Here is a 25,326-nt window from a genome sequence, read left to right on the forward strand (position 1 = left end):
TACCCTCGATGAATAAGTCGAGCGCATGACGTCAGAATATGTTAAGGTATACTCGCGTGATATTTAAGCTGTGCGTGCACTGCGTCGGAATCGGTGCGTACGGAGCGGAAGGATTTGTTGATTTCTATGGTATTGCGTGCACTGGATCGGCAGTTCTGCGCCTGAGACCGATATTTGTGCCGATGACGTCATCCTCAAGGAACGACGCATCATTTTAAATTAGTATCCTGTTTCGTAATATGCGGTTGTAGAATATAATGAAGTTCAAAAAACATTTTTCGAGTCATATGAATGTACCCAAAAAATCGATTTTCATCTTCTAATAAATCTGAATATAATGTATGAAATTCTCCGAAAATTAATCTTTTTGAGTTTATATTATGAACCCATATCTTTCGTTTCCTCTTGTTTCTCTCTTCCTCTTCTGATAAAATACAGCAAACTACAACAATATCCTCGTCTCTATCCTCCATAATGCAAATGCGCGTTAACAGGTTATGACGACTGCTAAATAACCAAATTTCCAATGATGAATCCGAATCCGAAATCCGAATGCAGTGGACGCACCCCATCGGCATTTCGTAAATGACGATGCCTCGTACGCTGCGTACGCACCGATTCCGACGCAGTGCACGCGCAGCTTTAAGACAATCTTTTCTTCAACTATGATCGCCTGGTACCAAAATACTGTATAATGCTTCCTATTTCATTCTTCCGCCGGCTCTCAATCCTGTTTACCTTTACCAATTTTACTAATTAATTTATCCTTTTACCAATTACCTGTTTGTTTCTCTATCGTCTCGCTTTTTCGTTTCGTCAAGTTTCAAATGACAACGATTCTAAAGAAGTTCCACTTCAAAAATTAAAACAACGTAATACATACACAGGACTTCTGCTGAAGGACTGTTACTACGTCAATATGCTACGCGTCACTGACATTGTTATATCAATTTTTAAATCAAAGCGAAACTGTTATAGTGCACTATAACAGTTTCGCTTTGATTTAATAGATTATCAACGAGATAATTAATCCGTAAACATATAGATACATAGGTATTTATTATAGTCTCGGTAATCTGTAAATCGTGCCGCGTGCGTGACTCGTAATTGTAGAGTATAATATATATATCTACCACACTTAGTCATTTACGAGTACCAACGATTAATGATACCGTGGATTATATCTACCCGTCTTTTATACAGTAGCTGTGCTCTCTACTTTATCCCATGTGGATTTAGATCTATCTCAGCTCGTTATAGTAAAATATCCGTCCTGAAAGTGACTTTGTGAGGAAATTCGTTTATATATTTTATCAAAAAATAATTATAATATGTTTTCAGAATATAAGAAGAAAATTCTTTATATTTCTATCTCTAATAGACATTGCGAAAAAAATCGAAATACCCCTAACTTTTCCTGTTGGAGCCATGCTGATCGTTCAGTCTAGATAAAAATTTTATGAAATAATATTTACTGCTTACCAATACTACCTACGTAACACCGAAAAGGTTTAGAAAATGAAAAACGGCTTAATGTAGAAAGTTGCCTATACTCTTATTGTTTTTGGAAGTAATCTCCGTTGCTCTCTACACATCGTCGCATTCGATGGAACCACTGAGAATAGCAGTGGGCCCATTCTTCCTTCTCTTTTATGGCATTTTCGTTCGCTTTCACCGCATCTTCAGGGCTCGTAAAGCGAATACCTCGAATTTTATCTTTAGTTCTTGGGAATATATCAAAGTCGCAGGGCGCCAGGTCAGGACTGTATGGCGGATGACTCATTATCTCGACACCTGCCATAGTCAAATATACAACAGTTCGTTTTGCGGAGTGCGCTGAAGCATTGTCGTGGTGAAGGAGGATCCTGCTTCGAGGGCGCTGCTGTCGAATTTTTTCCAAGAAAACAGGCAAACAGCGAATGACATACTAGTCTGCAGTAACTATCTACATCTTCTAGCACAACTGCCGCGAAATTACCTTTCCGACCAAAGAATGTGGCAATCATCTTTTTTCCTTGAATTCTTCCTTTCTTTACCGTAGTTGTTCGATCCTCGAAAGGAAACACCCACTGAGCTGATTGTCTTTTGGTTTTGGGTTCGTAGCAATATATCCAGCTTTCATCACCTGTGACGATGTCAAATACAGCATTTGAGTCACTGCCGTTGAACTTATCTAACATTCGGCGACACCAGTCCATGCGAAGGTGATTCTGGTCGTCGGTTAAAGTATGGGGAATCCATCTGGTACAAAGCTTCCTGACGCCTAAATGTTCGTGTAATATTTTTTGAACTTGACTCATATCAATGCATAGGCTTGCACGTATCTGCTGATAGGCCACTCTCTTATCTTCCTCTATCACGCGTCGGACAGCACTAATGATAACATCAGTGCTGAAGATATCTTCAGTAGTCGCTTTTAAAGGACGTCTCTCACGCGGATCATCATTGAGATTGCTACGTCCACGCTTAAACTCGTTAAACCAATTGTAAATAGTGGCACGAGATGGGGCTTCATTAAGAAATGCTAATCGCAGCCTATCATAGCTTTGTTGTTGAGTAAGCCCACAACGAAAGTCATAATAAATCATTGACCGAAAATTTTCTCGCGTTAGGTTCATTTTCACGTGTAACAAGAGTTTTTGATTTACCGCCAATTTACAAAAACAAATGAAAAATGAATGCAATATACTACATTAGGTTACCAAAGAGTTCTAAAATTGAAATTCAAAAAAAGTTTTCATTAGCAATGTTTCTAACTGGCCAGTTCTAAACATTTTCAGTGTTACATACACGTTATATCTACGGGAATGAAGATCACCCCTATTACAAGTGAATTAGGTCCTAGACATATTTAATTAAGATCTTAATAAGAATCAAATATTCATTAATTCTTAAGAATTATGGATTGCGCATAATTTTTAATTATTAAGTTTGATACGTCCTGCCCATAACAATGCAGTGCCGGTCAGGATTTTTGAAAAACTTAAAAGTTCTGAGCGGCACTACAATTGTGCTCGCCACCTTGAGATATAAGATGTTAAGTCTCATTTGCCCAGTAATTTCTCTAGCTACGGCGCCCCCAAGACCGAAACACAATAGTGCTTACACATTACTGCTTCACGTCAGAAATAGGTGCCGTTGTGGTACCCATAATCTAGCCGGCATCCCCACTGGTAAAAGCCCTTAGCCGCCTCTTACAACACCTTTGCATTTGGCTTGGGACTTCCATATTCTTTTTATGCCCCGGGGAATACAGGGCAAACAATAATAATACTCAATATTATATTCTTCATTAAATCTTAAGCATATTGGCAGCCTATTGTTGTCATCTTTCAGAGAAGTGTAAACTACTAGATCAATATAATTAAGATTGTCACTTAAACTGTTGCTAGAAGTAAGATGGATTCCTTCTAACACAGAAACGTGTAGCCTTAAAGTGATATCTTAATCAGTGGGCAGTTTCCCGCCTGGTATTGACAATTTGATTGAAACTGTGCCTACATATAATTTATTTTACTGATGTGAGCAAAGGTGACTGTCCATATTGGGACCTAGAAACAAAGTGATATTCGAGATACAATAATTATAAATTCTGTCGCCATTCGCTATCCAAACTTAGCATTGCAATGTCGTCGTAATAATGTAATATTGTAAATTATATTACAATATAATATATATCCTTCAATAGCCTTTCATTCCAAAAACCACCTGATAGGCAAAAAACAAATAGACGGTACGTGTATTATATCAATAAGTGCACAATTAAATCACTCCGCGTCGTTATAATAAAATTTACGTGAATTAAAAAATATCCATTATTTACTTTGAGCCTTGTATGCCAACCAGGTTCACTAGAGAAGCTTAAAAAGTATCAACACACATTCAATGTAAGAAGAAATCGAGTCTTAACTATTATAAGTAGATTTTAATGCTGTTTTTAATACTAAAAAAATTAATAATAGCTTTAATAAAAGTCGAAATAGAAGTACAATAAATTACACTAAACCAGTAGAAAATACTTTTTTAATAAGAGTGATGAGTGATAATGAAGAGTTATTTCTATAGCGATGGCTTTTTTTAAAATTATAATTAACCTACTGGACCTAATCGCCAGAGCAGGCTGGGTTCGTAAAAGGAAAGGGTACGCGGGAGCAGATACTGTCCATCCGCCAGATAATCGAAAAATCCCGAGAATTCAATAAACCTACATATATCTGTTTTGTTGATTTCTCCAAGGCGTTTGACTCTGTCAAGTGGCCGAAACTCTGGAATACTCTCCTAGAAATGGGTACCCCAAAACATCTGGTATCACTTCTTAGGCACCTTTACGAAGATGGTACGGCCTCAGTACGAACCGATGAGGTTCTATCCAACAGTTTCCACCCCAGTGCAGGAGTCCGACAAGGATGTATAGTTTCTTCATTACTGTTTAACATCTACACAGAACTGATTATGAGAATTGCTTTGGATGGTTGGACAGACGGTATCACTATTGGAGGACAAAACATATCGAACATACGCTACGCGGATGATACCACCCTCTTCGCAAGTAGCATCCCTCATATGGAAGAGCTACTACACAGGCTGGAAAACGTTAGTCTTGATTTTGGCCTCAGAATTAATCGCAGCAAGACCAAAGTGATGATTGTCGACCGTGCTAAGAACAACTCGCCAGAGGTTAAGAAAGTAGCAAATTGCGAGGTAGTGCCTTCTTACATATACCTGGGGGCACTGATTTCAAATAATGGCGGCTGCATAGACGAAATCAAACGACGCATGGCAATCTCCAGATCGGCTATGGATAAATTGAGGAAAATATGGAAGGATCGCAATATCACTAAAACCACAAAAATACTACTTGTAAGGGCTCTCATATTCCCCATATTCCTCTACGCTGCTGAGACATGGACCCTACGAGAAAGTGAGAAGAAAAAGATCAATGCTCTTGAGATGTGGTGCTGGAGAAGAATGCTCGGTATATCGTGGACCGAATTCCGAACCAATGAGTCCATTCTTCGGGAGCTCGGCATCGAACAGGGACTGTCCACTACCGTACAAGCTCGCATTCTCACTTTCTTCGGGCATGTATCGCGACGTGGAAGGTAACCTCGACGTGACGACCACGACCACTCTGACAAGAGTGTAACGCCGAACAAGAAGAAGACTGGATATATATAATATATATATATATATATATATATATATATATATATATATATATATATATACTTAATATCGGTATCTAGAACTAGATTTAGTATATTTAAATGTGATTTGCTACTTGTTAATTGTATTATTTTTGAAGTGAAACCTTCTTTAGCGGCGTTGAGCTTCTCTTGTGATGGGTATAAAATGTTAAACTCGCGTCAGGACACGTGGCCTGATCGGAAATCCGTAAGACAGTCGTTGAAATTATGGATGGAAGATTTATAATTAACTAATTAATGTAAAATAATTGTAATATTTCTGAAGTGTTAATATTTTTAAATGTAATATGAATTGTCATTTTTGTGTACGATAACGCAATACTGATAAATAAAGCAATTCATGCGAAATTATTCCCTAACCATTCCAAAATATTCAAATATACGCAACGTTAATGTTCAAGGATTTACTTCTTCACTCCCGGATTGCACCCCGAGATATATTTTTTTTAAATTATATTTTTACTCAGGGCAAAACTTAAATTTTTGATCAATATCATGACATTTTATTTAGTTGCAAGTGTAATGCAACCGAGCTTCGCTGTTTTCTAAATAATGGACACAATTAAGGTTGTGTTGGGTAAGTGTGAACTAAAAACTTAGTTGAACCGCGTTCATTGTTCGCCCTTGACATGGTGCACTGCGGCTACTCAGTGACGACTGTGTCGAACTATATTATTTACTAGCTAACCCGGCAAACGTTGTTTTGCCATATAAAGTATAATTCACGCGATAGTTTTATAAGTAATAAAATATTGCCTATATTATAGCCTGTACATCATTTTGTTCTATTGTCAATAGTTTTTGCAGCGCACGCAAAAATAGGTTTTCGATTTTACACCTTGTGTTACAAAATAGTAATTTTATTACGGATCCCTTATATTGAAAAAAAAAAACATAGCCTATAGCCTTCCTCGATAAATGGACTACCCAACACTGAAAGAATCATTCAAATCGGACCAGTAGTACCAGAGATTAGCGCGTTCAAACAAACAAACAAACACTGCAGCTTTATATATTAAGTATAGATTATTTAAACAACAGTACGTGGACGACCCAGCCTTGGTCGGATTTTTAAGAAGGTACTAAACTTGAACAAAGGAAATTAATAGGATATCTGGATTCGAACGGGGGTCTTCTGCTTCTGGCATATCACCCGATGTACCATCTGAGCTATTATAGTCTTGTATATAGTGGCGAAATTTACCTTTATATTCTAATGCTATTGTAGCAGTTTCTCATTATAACACGGATAAAACTACATTTTTTTTAATTGAAACCTAGCTAGATCGATTAATCGCCCCCGAAACCACCTGTATACTAAATTTCATTAAAATCGTTGGAGTCGTTCCCGAGATTCACATTATATGTATATACATATACAAGAATTGGTCGTTTAAATATATAAGATTAGCTTTACCAAGGTTGTATGACCTTTAAAGCTTATTAATATTATTAACTTAGATTAAGGATTGGTCGCCGCTGCGCCTCAACTAGATACCGCAGGCGTAGTCGCAAAGTGCGGCAACTAATACTACACCCAAGTAGGCGTACTCGAGCCAGGAGGTCTACTCGAAAAATTGACAACGATACATTCGGAACGATACGATAATACTCCGAATATATCGCACATACTCTAATCTAACAAATGTTCGTATTCCATATCGTTTATCGTAACAACATCGGAACCATAGACTAATATTTATATTTTTTTACGATGTAAGAGTGAATGAATTATGCGCAAACCTTGAAAAACTATATTATATTATCGGTGCTATGTCGCTGTTAAGTGTCAAAAGTCAAAACAGTTTAGGCGCTAAGGATCATGCCAGACTACACCACCAATTTGGTATCATTTACACAAAATGTAAATATTAAAAAATTATGTAATGAATTTAATATGACCACTTAAAATTGAATAAATAATACAAACCTTGCAGATAATTATATGTAAAAAAAAGTAACTCAACCCTTCTCGTCGTCCTATTTCTCAGGCGGCCATTTGCATTACTTTCTAGTAGTAACGATCAATGAAATGACTTAAATTACTTGGCAGTAAAATATCCAGTTGAATAGTAAATCACATATAATTATTTTAATTTTATTTATTAAGTATATATATTGTATGGCAAATATATCTATACAACTTGAAACGATAATAGAAACGACAGTCTAGAAGGTGTCGTTGAGATTATCGTAAAAGTGTCGTTTAATTGTTTGTCGAATTCGAATATTCGTCTCTGACATTTTAAACTAAGAGTAGGGTTACGACCGATAATATCGAAAAATGTTTCGTTCGTTCAATCATCGTTTCGACATTGAATACGATGTAACTAAGAGTAGGATTCGACACGACTAATGCATATGCGACACGATATATCGAATATCGATTTTAGGAGTGGGCCACTAGACTCGAACAAGGTGTGACGTTGACGTGCCACATTTTCTGTAAAACTTTGCTAATAATTGAGTGTCAAGATGTCACGCACACAAGCATGTAATAGTGGCCGTAATAAAAAAGCTATTGTTTTTAGGTAGTGCGGTATCTAGTTGGAGCGCAGCGGAGACCAATCCTTAATCTAAGATTATAGAGCAATATAAGCTATAAAAATATATATTTTTCCGAATTATAACGTTGTATGCAGGTAATAGTATATAGGTACCTATGTAGATGTATATGAGTTATCGGAGGTTTAACAAGCGATTATGAATAAAGAATTTTATCGAACTTTAGATAGGCTTGAAACACTTTAAACTAATATAGGTTAGGTAGGTCGAAGGTATACTTCGATAAGAGTTTTATAATGAATAAGGCAGTAATTTTAAATATATATTACTTAAAATAATAGAGTACGTTATCAAAACGAAGTGCTCCCGTTTTTTAAGGCTTCTTTTTATTTGCCACTGAACGAAAATCATTGCTGGAAAAGCATCTCCAACAAAACTAAAAAGTTATAATTCTCACAGATTTGTATATATGTATGTATTCTTTAGATTATAAAAAGTTTTATCTGGGTCTATAACCTCTACGAAGATTTTAAGAAATATTTAAAACGATTAATGGTGGAAGTATTTTTCTTACTTCTAGCCTTTTAAGCCTTCTTCTATCATAATGGCGTAGGTCTAAGGCACGGAATCCACCAAAGAGGAGAAGAGATGTATTTTAATAACCAGTCAGATTTCGTTATGTCCACATCTCCTCTCCGCTTAGATTCGTTGGAAATAGATCAAGTGGTTTGGAGAGGAGATGTCTCATTTTTCTATAGAATAAGCGGAGATGTGTGAAGGCTGGCGACCGGCCTTATCCAGAATCTATGTCTTCGATAGTTTAAACATTATATTCACCAAATTCTCAAATTCCTCTTTTTTATGGAATAGGAGGACAAACGAGCGTACTGTACCTGGTGTTAAGTGATCACCGCCGCCCACATTCTCTTGCAACAGAGGATGGATCACAAGAGCGTTGCCGGCCTTTAAGGAAGGTATACGAGCTTTTTTTGAAGGTACCCATTTTGTATCGTCCCGGAAACACCGCACAAGGAAGCTCATTCCACAGCTGAAAACCGCACTGTGGAGGACCGCCACACATCTAGATGGTGGGGGAGAAGATATCCTAACTTGTGAAGAGTCGTGCGAAGGTAGAATTCGGCGGCAGGAATCAGGTTATACAGCTCTTCGGAACACTCCCCGTGATAAATGCGGTAGAAGACACACAATGAAGCGACGTCTCTACGCAACGCCAAGTGATCCAGCCGTTCACAGAGCCTGGGTCCCCAACAATTCAAGCTGCTCTGCGTTCCTCTTCGTCGAGAAAATATAAAAATATAACTTTTGTAACGACTTTACTTCTTTCTTTCGTAGAAATCACTTGACTCATTTCGAGCTCTCACAGCTCACATCTCCTCTCCGCTATGGTGGATAGCTTAAGTTGGCATTGATCCTATTACAATTGCGGTCTTAAATCTTGCTCCAGGAACCATCTGTTCTGGCGACAGTGACCAGACCATTGGTGAACGTATAGCTTATAAATTAGACAAAAAGCCAAGGGTCGAGAGCTAATAAGAAAATATGTAAAAGACAATAGCTATAATGCTGTGTACGTGACTGTACCTAATAAAAATTTAAAGGAACTATTAATGTTTAAAGTTTAAAAAACTTGATAGTAATTTTTTCTTTTTATAGTTAAGTATACTCATTAGTACAATTTCGTAAGTTACCGTAAAATTATACTAATTATGAATTTTATTCGTGCAGGTACCTGCCGGATTTTCGCAGCATTTCCGCGCGTAAGTACTTAATTTTATTTAAAAACTTTGTTCTCCCATCGGTAATTAGTTAAATTATTATCATAATTTTACTTATTAATATTATAATATTGAAGCCTTTATTCAAATACTCAGTAAATAACAATATAAATTTCAAATCCCAATGGCCTGTAGCGCCACGATAAAGTATTTGCAAAACTGACGTAAAGACCGAAGGTTATAATGGTATTAGTATTAAATAAGTAGAAAATAATCAATGTTAGCAGTGTGCTATAGTTATAAGTGGCTATCGCAATATATCACATTGGTCGCAGTAAAACGGGGCTGCACTGCACTGCACTATAGCCACTCTACAAACCATAACTATAGTATAAGTAAAAAAAAACAACCGCCCATGCACATTAGCAATGTAAGAGAATGTTAATTGAGATGGGGGTATGCTTTATACTTGCTTGAAGTTCCCTAAGTTGTATGAGTTCAGGAATACAGCAGTGTTGTAATTATTGCATCATCATAAAATATATATCGTGAGTACCCGTCATAATAATTACAATGTTAAAGTTCTGCGATGATAAAAGTTTAAAAACATATTATGCAGCAGTCGTCAAATAATTTCACAAGGTGACAGCGAGGCATAAAGTTCCTGTTTTCACATCATCAGCCGGAAGACGGCCACTGCTGGACAAAGGCCTCCCCCAAAGATTTCCACGACGATCGGTCCTGCGCTGCCCTCATCCAACGTATTCCGGCGATCTTGACCAGATCGTCGGTCCATCTTGTGGGGGGCCTACCAACACTGCGTCTTCCGGTACGTGGTCATCATTCGAGGACTTTACTGCCCCAACGGCCATCTGTCCATCGAACTATGTGCCCTGCCCACTGACATTTCAGTTTCACAATCATTTCGGCTATGTCGGTAACATTGGTTTTCCTACGGATCTCCTCATTTCCAAGATCGAATCATCTCGCAGGTACACTCCGAGCATAGCCCTCTCCATTGCCCTCTGAGCGACCATGTGCTTTCTCATAAGGCCCATAGTTGGCGACCACGTCTGCGTACCGCAAGATATCCATCCGTTTGCATAGTCGTGGCGACCACTATTCATCAATATCTATTTCCTCCCCTTAATTTTGGTCTCGTAAAATTTGCCAGCTAAGATTAATTACCTACCTCTTAAATGATCACACTTCACTTATTTTAGTCATCACAATTTTAAACGGGTTACCAATTTTATAGGAAATCTACAACTCACATTGAATTATTAGTCAACAGTAGGATTGATTTCTCGCTTCGCCGAGCGCAAATTCGTTCGTTTCAATAGGCCAATTAAACTGTGCCTCAAACAGCAGCAACGGATTGAAGTTGTATTGCAAAAGTTTCGTACAGTTAGTTATTATTGCTATTAAAGCAAATGGTGTGTTAAGCGTGCTCTCGACTCACGCTCGTGATACTGTGAAACTTTAGTTATATAAAAAGAAACGTGAATTCATTGCACATCAATTGTTGGACATTTTCCATCATAACATTGTTTCACGTGACGGAGATAAAAAAATATAGGGTAACGAAAAATTCTATATTATGGGAGTTATGGTCATATTCATATTTTAATAATTTTATATTTAACTTGGGGTTTGACAACCATTTTGTGGTCGGAAATTGACGCACAGTGATCTATCGGTAGTAGAACACCATGGAGCATGTTGAGAGCCGTACGATTATTATTGAAGTGAAAACTTCTTTAGCATCGTTGTGATTTGAAAGTCGATGAAACGAAAAAGCGAGACAGAAAAAAGAGACAGGACACATAAATTCATAAAATTTAACGTGGGAGAATAGAGAATGAGATAGGACGCATTATGCAGTGTTTTGGTACCAGGCGATCATAGTTCAAGAAGAGATTGTTTTATGTATGACGCGAGTATACCTTAATATGTTCTGACTTAATGCTTACGACGTTTTACTGCATAGACTTGAGAAAATAAATATGGTAGCGGTGAGAGTAATGTCTTTCATAGCGGTAGAAATCATTTGTCATCCTAGCAACATGTACCAGGACATCATATGTAGTTTAGAGGTTTAATTTAAATTTTGCATCGGATACAGCGATTCCGTTGATTGAGTTCATATTGTGAAATAATTTGGCTAGAATTTGACCACAGTTTTCATAATACGGCTAAACCACGTCTAAGAAATTGTCGCAACTCAACTTACAATAGTTCCCACGACTTTCCATTTCATCGCGGCCTCCGCATACAATCGAGAATACATTAAATACTGACATGTGTGTCACCTTTGTGTGTCACCTTGACAGACAAGCACGGGCTTATTTATATCCTGTTCGGGATTCTATCCTGAGGCAATATATTGTACTACTAGAAAACGTACCCGCGAGACAGTAAAAAGAGACAGACATACCAATTCCATAAGATTTCGTGTGTGAGAATGAGATAGAAGCAATTATACGGTGTTTTGGTACCAGGCGAGCATAGTAGAAGAGGAGACCAGGACTTCATATGCAGCTTAGAGGTTTAATGTAAATTTTGTATCGGATACAGCGATTCCGATGATTGAGATTTTGCACGCCAAATTAAATTGGAAAATCATCAACAAGATCAAAAACAGTAATTAACACAGTATTTCAAAGATATATTCAGCATATTAAGACCAAAGTATTTATTTCATACTTTGCATACCATAAGCCTCTTGTATCATGTATCGAAAATGTAAGCTTTGAGTCTGAATAAATCTATCTAATATATAAACGAATAAAATGTAAAACAATAATCCAACTTTGTATCACTATGATTACTACTAAAACCTACAATTATCCTCTTTCCGAAACTTTCGTCTCATTATTTTGTAGCCAAATTTTTGAAGGCTTCACTTTTACCACGTGTTAATTGCACACATGTTTTTGTTGATAATTTTTCTTGAGATTGAGAAGTAACAAAGTGCGTTTCCGTGAGGCCCTTTTTTAACTCTAATCAATAATACCGCTAAGCATTCATATAGAGCCTATGCTAAAAACCTTCAGAATTCATAAAAAAAAATGAATATATTATGCTAAATGGTATATACGTGTATTTACCTCTAAACTAAAAAAATAACAAATTGTTTAGATTTGCAAGAGCGACATCTCAACTCAATTTCCTAATATCCAAAATATTGGGGTTGAGCAGATTATCAACTGTAAGTAGATACTGTATGTAGATGAAGCCACAACCTGAGAGTTGAACAAGACATATACAAGGTTTATCAACGATACGTCACTCGAAACTATTGGCTCATTGGAAGAGCACTCGCACGGAACGCGAGAGGTCGCGGGTTCGAGTCCCGCATCGTTCATAAATGTTGTTTGTGTACCCAATTGATTATTATTTAGTTAAATTAGCACCGCCCTGGCTGTATGTATAAATAGTTTATCTGCACCTAAAAGTACTTAATTAAGATTTCTACTGACACAAAAGTCGGTCAAGTGTGTTCTGAGTGGCTGGAATAATGAATATGTAGAGCTTCTGGGCTTAGATCGAAGTGATAGAGGCTTTGCTGGCACTTAACTTTGTATTCCAGAAGGCGTGTGAATCTTTGATGAATTAACCACTGGACACTTTCGTGTTCTTCCTAAGAAGAGGGAATAGGCAATTACTTTAGATAATTCGTCGTAATACGTCTAGATAGTCTCTTGCTCAAGCGATGAAAACAGACCATTACTTTAGTGTGCGTGACAAGCTACGTTTTACACTCGCGATTTCTTTGTCACTTTGTGCGCGCATAACAGATATGTTTGAAGCATTAAGCGAAAAGAAATCATATATCGTGAACTTGTAATGTCAAGAAAAAAATGCATTGCTCAAAGTAGAGGTTGATTGTCAACCTCAATTTATTTCGACGTTTTCACAGCTGACACAGTGTAATAGAGGTATCCAAATTCTAATATTTTTATTCAAATTAGGATGTGACATCACTTATTGAAAGTCAAAAACTACCACCTATATAAATTATTTAAGTTGGTGGGTGGTGAAATATTCTATATGTCATTTATGTACAAAATATTAACAGAAAGACGTCCACTGCTGGACATAACAAGTGGGAGGCTCCTTTGCACAGGACGCCGGCTAGATTATGGATACCACAACGGCGCCTATTTCTGCCGTGAAGTAGTAATGTACATTACTGTGTTTCGGTCTGAAGGGCGCTGTAGCTAGTGAAATTCCTGGGAAAATGAGACCTAACATCTTATGTCTTAAGGACGAGCGCAGTTGTAGGGCCGCTCAGAATTTTTGGGGTTGAGCACTGCATTGAAATGGGCAGGGCGTATCCATTACCATCAGCTGTGCGTCCTGCTCGTCTCGTCCCTTATTTTCATTAGAAAAAACATAAGCCTCGCCCAAAGATCGCCAAGACGATCGTCGGTCCTGCGCTGCCCTCATTCCTCATGCCCACCTTATTCCGCAGAACTTGGCCAAATTGTCGGTCCATCTAATGTAAGACCTACTAACAAACTAACAGTGCGTCTTTCGGTTCGTGCTGGCCATTCGAGAACTTTCCTGCTCCAACGGCCATGTGTCCGTCGAGCATTCTCAATATATACCTACCTATTCTTTTTCGGAAAATCGTACTAGATACAGTCGCAGGAATCTAATTAAATGACGTGTCAAAGTAAATTACGTAAGTAGGTATATCCTTTTGAAATAAACAGTTGTTCTATAAAAACATGAAACTCGCCTGACTTCCAAACGAAAGAGAAAACTGTTACTAGGTACCTACACTGAAATTCTACATCGAAAGCTAAATGAAATTTGTTCCCGTAAATTCTTTACCCGATATTAATTTCGCGCGACAAAGCTTTGCTCAATTTCGCAGCGGAATTAAAACGGACGTGGGCGGTAAACTCGTTCAGTTTAATTTTGCGAAGTTTGTCCTTTCGTGAATTACAAATATTTTCGCAGATTATTTGCTTTCTGATTATAAGAGAAAGTTGAGGAATTTGATTTAAGAATGTAAATATTAAATGTTTTAATAAAAAAAAAGTAGATTAGTTGTGAATGGAGTAGATGTTCATTAGTAGTAGGAGGCTCCTTTGCATTGAATTTGATCATCCTTTGAATTTGATTATGGGTACCACAACAGCGCCTATTTCCGAGTAATGTGTAAATATTACTGTGTTTCGGTCAGAAAAGCGCCGTAGCTAGTGATATTACTAGGCAAACGAGACTTAACATCTTATGTCTCAAGGAGACGAGCACAATTGTAGTACCGATCAGAATTTTGGGTAATGGGCAGGGCGTATAAATTACCATCAGCTGAACGTCCTGCTCGTCCCTTATTGTCATAAAAAAAAAATAAGCACCAAGGGAGTAAAACACGGGATTACGCCATGGGCGTCACATTAGATCGTAAGCGTAGCGAAGGACCCTAGAGTTAACTCAAAAGCGAAGCGAGAGAGCTGTGTTAAAGTCCTGAGTAAAGCGAGGAATTCAAGCAACCCAAGACGAAGGCTGAGATCTATACAGCATACTTAGACTTTGCTCAGACTTTACTTACGTAAAACTTACGGCCGTTCCCAAAATACTATCTACAGATAGAGATAAATTACTACCTTCTACTGTCAGTAATTAGCGTTCAATAATCTGAAGCTGTCCCAATATACCCGATAAGTCATTCTTATCGCGTTCTATTGGGACGCGTGAATTGCAATTTCCATACAAACTTCTATCGCTGGTAAGCCATATGTCGTCCCATTGACAGACAGCGTGTACGGATAAGGTGAGTTACCGTCGATAAGTTTATTGGGACAGATAATTCAACGATATTTACGATTTTTATCTCAAGTAAGAGATAGACTGAATATTGGGAACGGCTTTAGCTGAGTGTGATAAAATGCGAACTTAACTTTGTCATTGATGTCCACGTATGTCGCTAAGGTAACGAAAGAGTTTTTGATGGCCTCAATTATAGACGCGTTCATCATACAGTTTGGACCCATGGACCATGTTATTTTTATATCCTAGAATTAATGATAAGTTTTCTTTTTATGGAATAGGAGGAGAAACGAGCGTACGGGTCACCTGGTGTTAAGTGTTCACCGCCGCCCACAATCTCTTGCAAAACCAGAGGAATCACAAGAGCGTTGCCGGCCTTTAAGGAAGGTGTACGCGCTTTTTTTGAAGGTACCCATATCGTATCGTCCCGGAAACACCGCACAAGGAAGCTCATTCCACAGCTTTGTAGTACGAGGAAGAAAGCTCCTTGAGGACCGCCCCACCTCCAGATGGTGGGCATGATACTCTAACTTGTGGCGTGTCGTGCGAAGTTGGAATTCGGCGGCAGGAATTGTTGTCGTTGAATTTGTCTTGGTTTACGATTTTCAAGCTCTTAAGAGGGGTAGGTTGAGTTCTAAATTCCAAGAGTCCATTCAAGACGTCCCTCAGTAAGACTGGAACAACTAATGTATACAATGGTTCAAAAGGATAAATAAATGTTGAAATAGTGAATGAATATATTATCTTCTTTTAAAAACAATTAGTAGTGGCATTATTAAAGACAATTCAGAAAGAGACAGTATGGCCTAAGTACACGATTACCAATACTTGTTTCTGCCTGTCCAGTCGGTTTTATGTTACCTTGAGAATGAAAAAATGCATATATATTTTTTTTTGTAATTGTTGAATTGTAAAAGTTGTTTTATGAAGGATGCTTAAAGCATAAAAGACTTTATGTTGTTGTTAAGTCGATACGGTAGTTGTTAGATGGTAGCCCAAAACATCTTCTGTAAATTACAGTCCATTTTTTGGATTATTTGGTGAGGTTATGGGTCAGATATGCCCTGTGCTTCCTCGGGGCGTAAAAAGAATAGGGGAGTCCCAGGCCCAAGGATGTCGTAAGAGGCGACTAAGGGCTTTGTAGAAGTGGGAGAGTCACGCTGCCGTCTTATGACGTTAGGACAACCGGAGCTGACTCGTCCGGGTTATTTACCACACTCGCACAGAATACCGGCGTGAAGTAGTGGCCGTGCCGCTATGTTTCGCATAGGTAAGTGTTGAGCACCGGTGCCCATCCCCCCTCCACCAGAATATGTCAATAGTCCTTAAAGAGATTTTACCCCAGTAGGGTACCAGATTTACCAGAGTCGGAGAATCGCTCCCCGAGCATTCTCGCACGGCCTGCCCATCGTATTCTGGGGAGGGCACAGAACCGCGCATGTCCGAGGACAAACAAGGCAGCGACACCACAGCACCACGCTTAATGGTGACTTTTGCAATATCAGGGGAATCCACTCCAATTTAAACGCCGTCCACCACCACCTTGAGACGGCGCAGCTGGCCTTGTGTTTCCTTACGGAGGCGCAGGTATCTCTACCTAGCTATACGTCATATTGAACGTACCCATACGTACGTAATTAATATCTCCCATATCCAGTAATAGAAAAATACCCTGAGCCAACTGATGTAGGAATTTACCAATTACAGAGCGCGCTAGTTTTTTTTATGAAAATAAGGAACGCGACAAGCAGGACGTTCAACTGATGGTAATTGATACGCCCTGCCCATTGCAATGCAGTTCCGATCACGATTCTTGAAAAACCCAAAAATTCTGAGCGGCACTACAATTGCACTCGTCATCTTGATTGATTGCATTACAATTGCATGATTCGGACACGTCCCATTTGCCCAGAAATTTCACTAGCTACGGCTCCCTTGAGACCGAAACATAAATGTTTACATATTACTGCTTCCCGGCAGAAATAGGCGCCGATGTGGTGCCCATAATCTAGCCGACATCCTGTGTAAAAGAAACTCCCACTGGTAGGGGCAAGTGCTGTTCCTATGGACGCTTGTACCTGTGGACACAATCAGTTCCGACAAAACCAGCAACCCTAAAATTTTAATTTGAACGCAGCCGTAAAGCTTGGTCTAGCGTTGACAGTTTTGACGTATCGCCATCTTTGTTTCCTTTGTGGTTGTCAGTGTAGCGACTGTGAAAAGTTTTTGCTCCAAAGAGTAAGTTATTTCGCTTAATTTAAACGATTTTTACCCTGTAAATACTTACGATATCGCTTCGATCGTATTTGCAGTGTGATTTGTGTTGTTTATTGCTTAGTTAGTTAATGTTTCCCTGTATTTTAATAGCTCTAAATGAAATTTGTAAGTCCTATTATATTTAACTCATTCTACTGAGCTTAATTCATTCGCTGCACGCTCGGAGAAATTGCATTTAAAAAGTGATAACACATCGCAATGAAGACAATCGCTTTCATTCACCGCTACACTTTCGCCGTTCAGCAGAAGGAAATGCCTACATTTGATTGTTTAACATTGTTGGCCTGCGGACGGTACACAAAACAATTAGAGCAGTTTCGACAGCGACCATAGAGTTCGCTTCCTAATTACCTCATTTGCAATTTTTATTCGTTTCGAAAGCAAAGGCTGTGTTTTGTGTGTAGAATGACGAAATTGTCACGCTTCCCCGTTGTTGAAACTATATTTTTTAATGAATATTATTAAAGTAAGTGTCTTTGATAATTTAATAGTCGTAGACTATTTAATGAAAGCGTATGAATGTGCACCAGGAACAAACATAAAGTTGTTATGCCTACTACTCTGTTAACAACATGATCCCAGATAATGTTCGAAACAAATATAATATTACGAAATTCGAAATAATTGTCAAAAGACGTGTATGTGGTAAAGATCGTCCACCCACAGGCTATTTAAATTTAAATTTTGATTGTAACGAAACGTAATAAAAAAAGAAGTTCGTTGAATTATACCTGTGTTACGACATATTTCATATAAAAAACAGTTCTTTCAGACACGGACTTCAAAGCTATCAATATGTAGCATATACAAATAATAGTATTTTATTTATATTTAAGGATAGTGGTGTATTAAATTAATTTTTTAGTTATTTGATTCTTTTCAGTTTTTGAAGTCGGTTTTTTAAGACGTAGTTTATTTTTTATTTTTTACGTTTTAGTGTCAGTTAATAATAATATACATATAATCAACTGGAATGAAAACTCAAAAAAAAAAAAACTGTGTACGGCACACAAAACATTTATTTCATCCAGGCAGACAAAAATTTTCATATAACTGTTGATAAAATGAAAACTACTGGGCCAAACTATGTAAACATTTTATGGGACCAAATGGCATCTATTTCGCATCAAACAAAAGAAGAATGACGTTAATCGGATCATAAATCTCAGAGTAATCGGTGTATATACATAAAAAAAAATAACGATAGAATTGATAACCTCCTCCTTTTTGAAGTCGGTTAAAAATAGCTCAGTTTTTCCTATAGGTAATATAAATATAGGTATGTAATCGCAATTTTTAATCAATATTCCTTCGTTGTCAAACCTACATTAATTGCATATAGTAATGTATTCATTGGAAGACCACGACATAGTCAAACCTACCTAGTATAGGAAATAAATAGACCGTAGATATCATTAATGGTATTTTATAATTACTTTAAATTAGATTGTTTCAGCGTCTTTAGAAAGCTTAGTAAAATATTTTTAGTTCGCAATTACCTTTAATAAGCTTTTCTTTTCTTATGTTTCTGAATTTTTAAATGATCGGTCGGACCGGTGAAGTAGGTGACGAACTAAGCTCGCGCGTGCGTTACTGCTCGCTCGTGAGTCCTTACCGAATAGTACCTGTACCTGTAGTTGCCGAGTATTTACGATTTCCATACGTACACGGGCTGCGAGACAGGTCTGCTATAAGTCATCTAGTAAATAAACATTTTTGTATCTATTTTTTTGAACTTTTATGTATCTATTAATTTATCTAGCCTATTTGCTACTTGACTTGTACATTGTGAAACAGCCCTAATTTTAGCCCAGTGATTTCATTAGCTACGGTGCATATCAAACTGAAACACAATAATGCCTGCACGTTAATCTTCACGCCATAAAAAAAAGATATTTGACTATAATGCAACTTTGGATCACAATGCAATTGTACCTAAAAAAAAGAGGCCCGCTAAGTTTCTTGCACCCTCTCTTCTAAGGTCTGAGACATATGTTATCGAATTCAGTATTTGTCGTTCAATTATAGTAATTATTAATACTATATCTAGGTTCGAATATCGCAGGAGAACGGCCCTTGCTGCTGTGAATATACTGGACTGCAAGCCAAAGAGCCCTTTTTTTATGAAAATAAGGGACGGCGGGACGAGCCAATAATTCTGAGCGGCACTACAAGTGCGCTCGTCACCTTGAGACATAAGATGTTAAGTCTCGTTTGCCCAGTAATTTCACTAGCTACCGAAACACAGTAATGTTTACACATTACTGCTCCATGGCAGAAATTGACGCCGTTGTGGTACCCATAATCTAGCCGGCATCCTGTGCAAAGGCGCCTCCCACTGGTACCTACACCAACACGGGACACTCCAAATAGCGTCTTTTCGTTATCGCGTTACGTTCCCGATGAGTCGATATAAGTCGACATAATAATATTTGCTTTCTGTTTACAGTTTAATTTTATAACTGTTGCTGTCGACTTGAATTTCCTTGTTGCACAACGTGTTTGTGCGATCTATCGTGTGCAACAATGGATGTTTAGATTATGTTTGGTGTGGTGTGTGAGTGAATGTATAAAATTGAGATCTTACTAATACAAAGGCTCTAATGGTCCAATTGAAGGGCATCACATTGTTCTTCAAAATCAAATAGGAACTTACAGTGACAATGTTTTTTTTTATTAGGAAACGGAAAAATATAACCATTTTGCTATGAATAAACACATTTTTGCCTTAATTATAATATTTCTCCAACTAGATACCGCGGGCGTAGTCGCAAAAACTTTTACTATGCCCAAATGGGCGTACTCGAGCCAGTCTCGAACAATGTGTGACCTTGACGTGCAACATGTTCTATTAAACTTTCCTAACAATTGAAACTAAAATGCCGGGTTGCGTAGTAAAACTGTAAAAATAATATTACAAGAAATAAGAAAGACACTGGGATCACATATCATTAGTAAGTATTTTGTATTTTATTGATTTCAATGTAAAATAACACGTAGCGTATGTTACAAATATTTGAAAGTTGCCATTGAGTGTCAAGATGCCACGCACACAAGCATCTAATAGTTACCTTAATAAAAAAGCTGTTGTCCTTAGGTAGTGCGGTATCCAGTTGGAGCGCAGCGGAGACCAATCCTTAATATAAGATTTTATGCATTGTCACAGGAACCGCTAGATGTAAATAACATAACACTGTATTGCAAATACTGCATTATAAATAATCTGTAAATGTGATAGGAAGAATATACTGCCATATTACAGATTATGAAATTTTTATTTAATCTGTGATACTCGAGTCAATTTCTTTGGCCGAACAAAGCAAAAATCCTCGTGTTTTCTACGTTTGTAAAAAGAACAATATTGTAGAAATCTTGCAAAGATGGCTTTGACAATTTATAATTAAATAATGAATAAAAACGGCTGTACGGGCTTGAACCCATTGCGTCCTAATAATGGACGAAGAAACAAAAAAAAAATAACGAATGACGCAAACGTCAGAAAATTTTAGGAGCCAACCTCAATCTGTTACTGTTGTGTTAAAGTGATGCGCGCGCATTTTAAAATTTCACTCTCATCATTTTTTCGTAACGCACCTAAGAAGTATTTACTAATATTTTGGAGACATCCGGGGCTGAACCATTTTGCGATAGCCTCATAGCATTCAAACGTAAGGTATTGCAACTAAAGTGTAATGATTATTTAATTACTTATTATCATATTTTTTATATACTGTATAAGTCTTTGTGTTATATATAAGTGCCCAATAGAAATGATTCTCATTTATGTTATGCACCTGTAAACAACTCATACATTGGAACTATTTTTGTGCAATAATTAAGTTTAAGAGTGTATAGTGTATGTGTTGTTGGTTCACCTTTAAATAAATAAAAACTTCAATATAGGAAAATCTTATTCTCGATTGCTCAGTCATGGAAGTTATGGAATCCAATAAACACTAGTGTAGCCGGATTCCAAGTGACGACACAGACCATAAAAAGGCAAATTAAGTCAACTAAGATGCTGTACGTGGATCGAATGACTAGTTTTAGTATCGGATGTGGTTTTTTTTAGTTGTCTATTTGTACTTCCTGTGTCTCCTTAGTTTATGGTTCCTCAACTTTTATTTTTAGTATTTAAGGAAAAACCATTGTAAAACTAAACTGTTTCTAATGTGGATTAAGGTTTTATGGCTTGATCAATCCTCGGAAATATTTTCGTGTATATTTTCTCTATATGTCATTGTGGGGCAAAAACTATCCTATCTCTCAAATTGCAGTGAACTACACTCCATGAAGTAGTCGCCATTAATATTCGTTCATTAGTTTAGCAGTTTATAGGAAACAAACATCAGGATACTGGATTTATATATATTAACATGAATGTAGGTACTGACGACAAATGTCAGTGCTATTTCAAATCCAAATAACTTTTTCAAAGTAGGATTTTAAATCACATAAAGTAGGTAAAATGTAACACAAAAAGATATGCCTCAAATCTGTAAAGTACGGACACAAAACCTCAGCGAGTCTCTTTTTTAATGTAATTACAGTAAGATTCCTCCATTCCCGAGATGTGGTATCATTTGTTTCCTGACTTAAAGATTAAGACGTAAAGCAGACACTCATCCGACTTTACCAAAAAAAAATTGAACTTGAAATTATAATTAAGTATAATAATTAAGTTCCACTTTCATAATTAAAATATATTTAGTAATAAAATGAGTATAAATCTTATAATAACGGTGCGTTTAATTTGATAAAGTACCAGGTCACCATAGCGTGCTGAAGGTCGTCAGGTCAGGGTAACGTAATATTTGCACGAATATTTAATAAAGTTTGCTGAAAAACAAATTAACGCCTCTGCATAATTGTTTGCTCAAATTAGAAAGCACTTCAACAGGAACTTAATTGCCTTCTAGAATACAGATCTTAGATTTGTTAACCACAGTTGCTACCTTTATGTGGATTTTCATTGCGAAGATAGCTCAAATTATCTATGAGATACAACCAAAAATTCTAATTAATCTATGTAGATCAGTGCCGAAGCTTTCGAAAATGATAAAAAGTGAAACAAAATAATAGTAGGACGAAACCCATTGGTAAAGGACGAGAATATAACAAAAATTAAGGGAAAAATAAATTACGGGTGATTTGAGGTCGGGAAGTGGAAAAGGGGGGGGGGGGTTTAGGGTAAAAAGTGGTTTATCTCGATTTCCGGCAAAACTACAAGTCCTATGGCAAAGTTTTAATACAACTTTTGTATTTAAGTACACTTTTTTTCACATAACCTCAAAGTTTATGCGAATATTTAAAAAACCAAGTTTTTGGTTTTTTATTTTTATCTTTTACAAAAAAAAATACCTTTTTGTGTCCCAAATACACTGAAATTTATTTGAATTGAAATATTTATTTTTTCACCTTATTTTAACTCAAATATCGGAAAAGAAGAAGCTTTTTTCAAAAAGTTTATGTGCTTTAGTTGAAATCTTTACTTTCCAATGGTGTAAAAAAAAATTACAATTGTAAATGTTCGGAAAATTTATGGCCATCAAAAGGCATTTCATATCTTCCGGTATGTGGTCGCCATTCGAGAACTAAACTCCCCAACGGAAAACTAATCTTAGTAAAAAAGTAAAATTAAATATCCTACTTATGCCATAGCTACATTCAATTTCTTCGTGCATAAGTTCTTCGTTCAAAGTTACGTAAATGTATTAATATTTATAATTACAAATGGGTCTTATGTAACTCGCGTATATTATAGGTAACTCAGTTACTGCTGGTTTTGGCTGAAAAGTAACAAGTTGCAATTGACATGGTTTACTTTGGCTAGAAGCCGTTCCAAATTGGCGGATAGTATCGGTCACATTTCCTTTAAAACATCCATGGAATTATGACCCTTGGCTGCATTGACTAATTAATATGCGAAGGGTTAGTGAAGCCTTCGAACTGCTCAGGAACGGAAATGGGCATCCCGTTAATTTACATATTTTAAATTTTGTTGATATAGAATACGCTGTTTGTTTAAGCATCTATAATTTTATGTTGTATGACATATACTGTCTTATTTATAAACGCAATGAAAACTTACTCTTAAGTTAAAATTACTTGTCATGTAATTCTGTAGTGACAAAGGTAAGATAAGGAAAAAAGGCTTTTAATTTGGAATAACTTTTTGAGCTGTCTCCACCCAAAGCACGTCGGGCCAGCGCAGACAAACGTCTGTTCTGCGGCTAATGTAACCAGCTCACTGTCACTGCGTATTCGGTGGGCTATATCGGTGACCTTAGTTCTCACCTTTTTTTTTATGAAAATAAGGGACGAGACGAGCAGGACGCTCAGCTGATGGTAATTGATAGACCCTGCCCTTTACAATGCAGTGCCGCTCAGGATTCTTGAAAAACCCAAAAAATCTGAGCGGCACTACAAATGCATCACCTTGTGATATAAGATATAGGGTTTAAAAAAATACCTAACTGCTACTCCATTGATGTCACTGTCCAAATTGGGGTCTAAATTCAAAATATGCAGCCTAAACTGAAATAGTAGATTGTTAACCAAGGGTCGAATGAATCAATTCCCGAGGTATTTAGACGCCCGAGCGCAGCGAGGTCGGCTATAGTCCGAGTAGGAATTGATACTTTTTCCCGAGTTAAACACTCTACTTTTCATTTCGAATATGAGGAAAATAAAACTAGTTGTTTATCTAAGCACACATTAGTATCCCGCCAATTTATGTCGACTTTTTAAATTTCAAATATGGAACTTACCGCGTAATTGTTGCAGTTTATTCCGCTCAAAGAAGTTTGCGCTAAGTTCACAAGGGCTGTTTAGAATTTCACATGGCCGCAGCATTTTTTTTTAATTAGTTCTTTTTTTACATAAAACTGATCACAGCAGTTCTATTTTTAAAGTTCATTCCGGCCCTTAGGTGGGAAGTAATTTGTATGAGTTTTTACCTCTCTATGGAGGGAAGCAGCATTTTCCACCCAATAATCAGATCAAAACAACATTACTTTCCGAGTAGGAGTAATGAAAAATTGTTTACGTTGCTGCCTATTGACCAATAATATTTTAAACAACTGGAGTAAACGCAGAAATGTATAATCGATGCTTAGTATGGTATCATTTGTGACATGTGCCATATATCTTATATCTTTTTAACGAGCAATTCTTGTATATATATAATCTGAATCTCGGAAACGGCTCAATCGATTTTTATAAAATTAAGTATACATGGGAACTCGGAGGCGATAAATCGTTCTAGCTAGGTTTCAATTTAAAAATTGTAGTTTTATCCGTGTTCTAATGAGAAGCAGCTAGAATAACATTAGAAAACAAAGGAAAATTTCGCCACTATATACAAGACTGTAATAGCAGAAGACCCCGGTGCGAATCCAGATGTCCTATTAGGTTATTTTTTGTTCAAGTTTTGTACATTCTTAAAAATCCGAGCGATTCTCGGTCGTCCGGATATTCATTTTGTATGATGTGAATTGTCCATATGTATATATTCATTCAAAACTATATTAAATATCTGCTCTATGTTGCGTACTTCTAATTTGGTTCACGCGTTTTTATTTACCAAAACTTTTTCTCACGTAGATTACGACATTGGTGTATGTGACTGCTAACCCAGATAAGATTAGCAATATGCAAAGTATAAACGCATCTACGTACACATAGAAGTTTGTGTGTGCATGTAAAAATTATTTCTATGCAGCCACTAAAAATAAATTGGAACTGTCATTTAATATGTTAATCTTTGTAACATGATTAATCAGATACTCACACTCACTCACACCCACCCTCACACA

The 25,326-nt window shown here is 37.0% G+C and overlaps 2 protein-coding genes and 1 long non-coding RNA gene across 6 annotated transcripts in view; 1 reads left to right on the forward strand and 2 right to left on the reverse strand.

Annotated features, from left to right (window-relative positions):
• LOC126968774 (uncharacterized) overlaps positions 1–25,326 on the reverse strand; it is a 384,859-nt gene that overhangs the window by 296,433 nt on the left and 63,100 nt on the right. The gene's annotated exons all lie outside the window — the stretch shown is intronic.
• Positions 1–25,326, reverse strand: part of LOC126968736 (calaxin) — a 199,376-nt gene that overhangs the window by 36,433 nt on the left and 137,617 nt on the right. The window lies entirely within an intron of this gene.
• LOC126968734 (uncharacterized) overlaps positions 1–25,326 on the forward strand; it is a 93,130-nt gene that overhangs the window by 8,759 nt on the left and 59,045 nt on the right. The window contains exon 2 of one of the 2 annotated variants that reach the window (XM_050813838.1): positions 9,459–9,490. The exons of the other annotated variant lie outside the window; for it this stretch is intronic. The gene's annotated coding sequence lies outside the window, so the exon portion shown is untranslated. The remainder of the gene's footprint in view (positions 1–9,458; positions 9,491–25,326) is intronic. 2 annotated transcript variants of the gene reach the window in all.

This window comes from Leptidea sinapis, chromosome 16 (assembly GCF_905404315.1).
Source record: "Leptidea sinapis chromosome 16, ilLepSina1.1, whole genome shotgun sequence".
NCBI classification, from domain to species: domain Eukaryota; kingdom Metazoa; phylum Arthropoda; class Insecta; order Lepidoptera; family Pieridae; genus Leptidea; species Leptidea sinapis.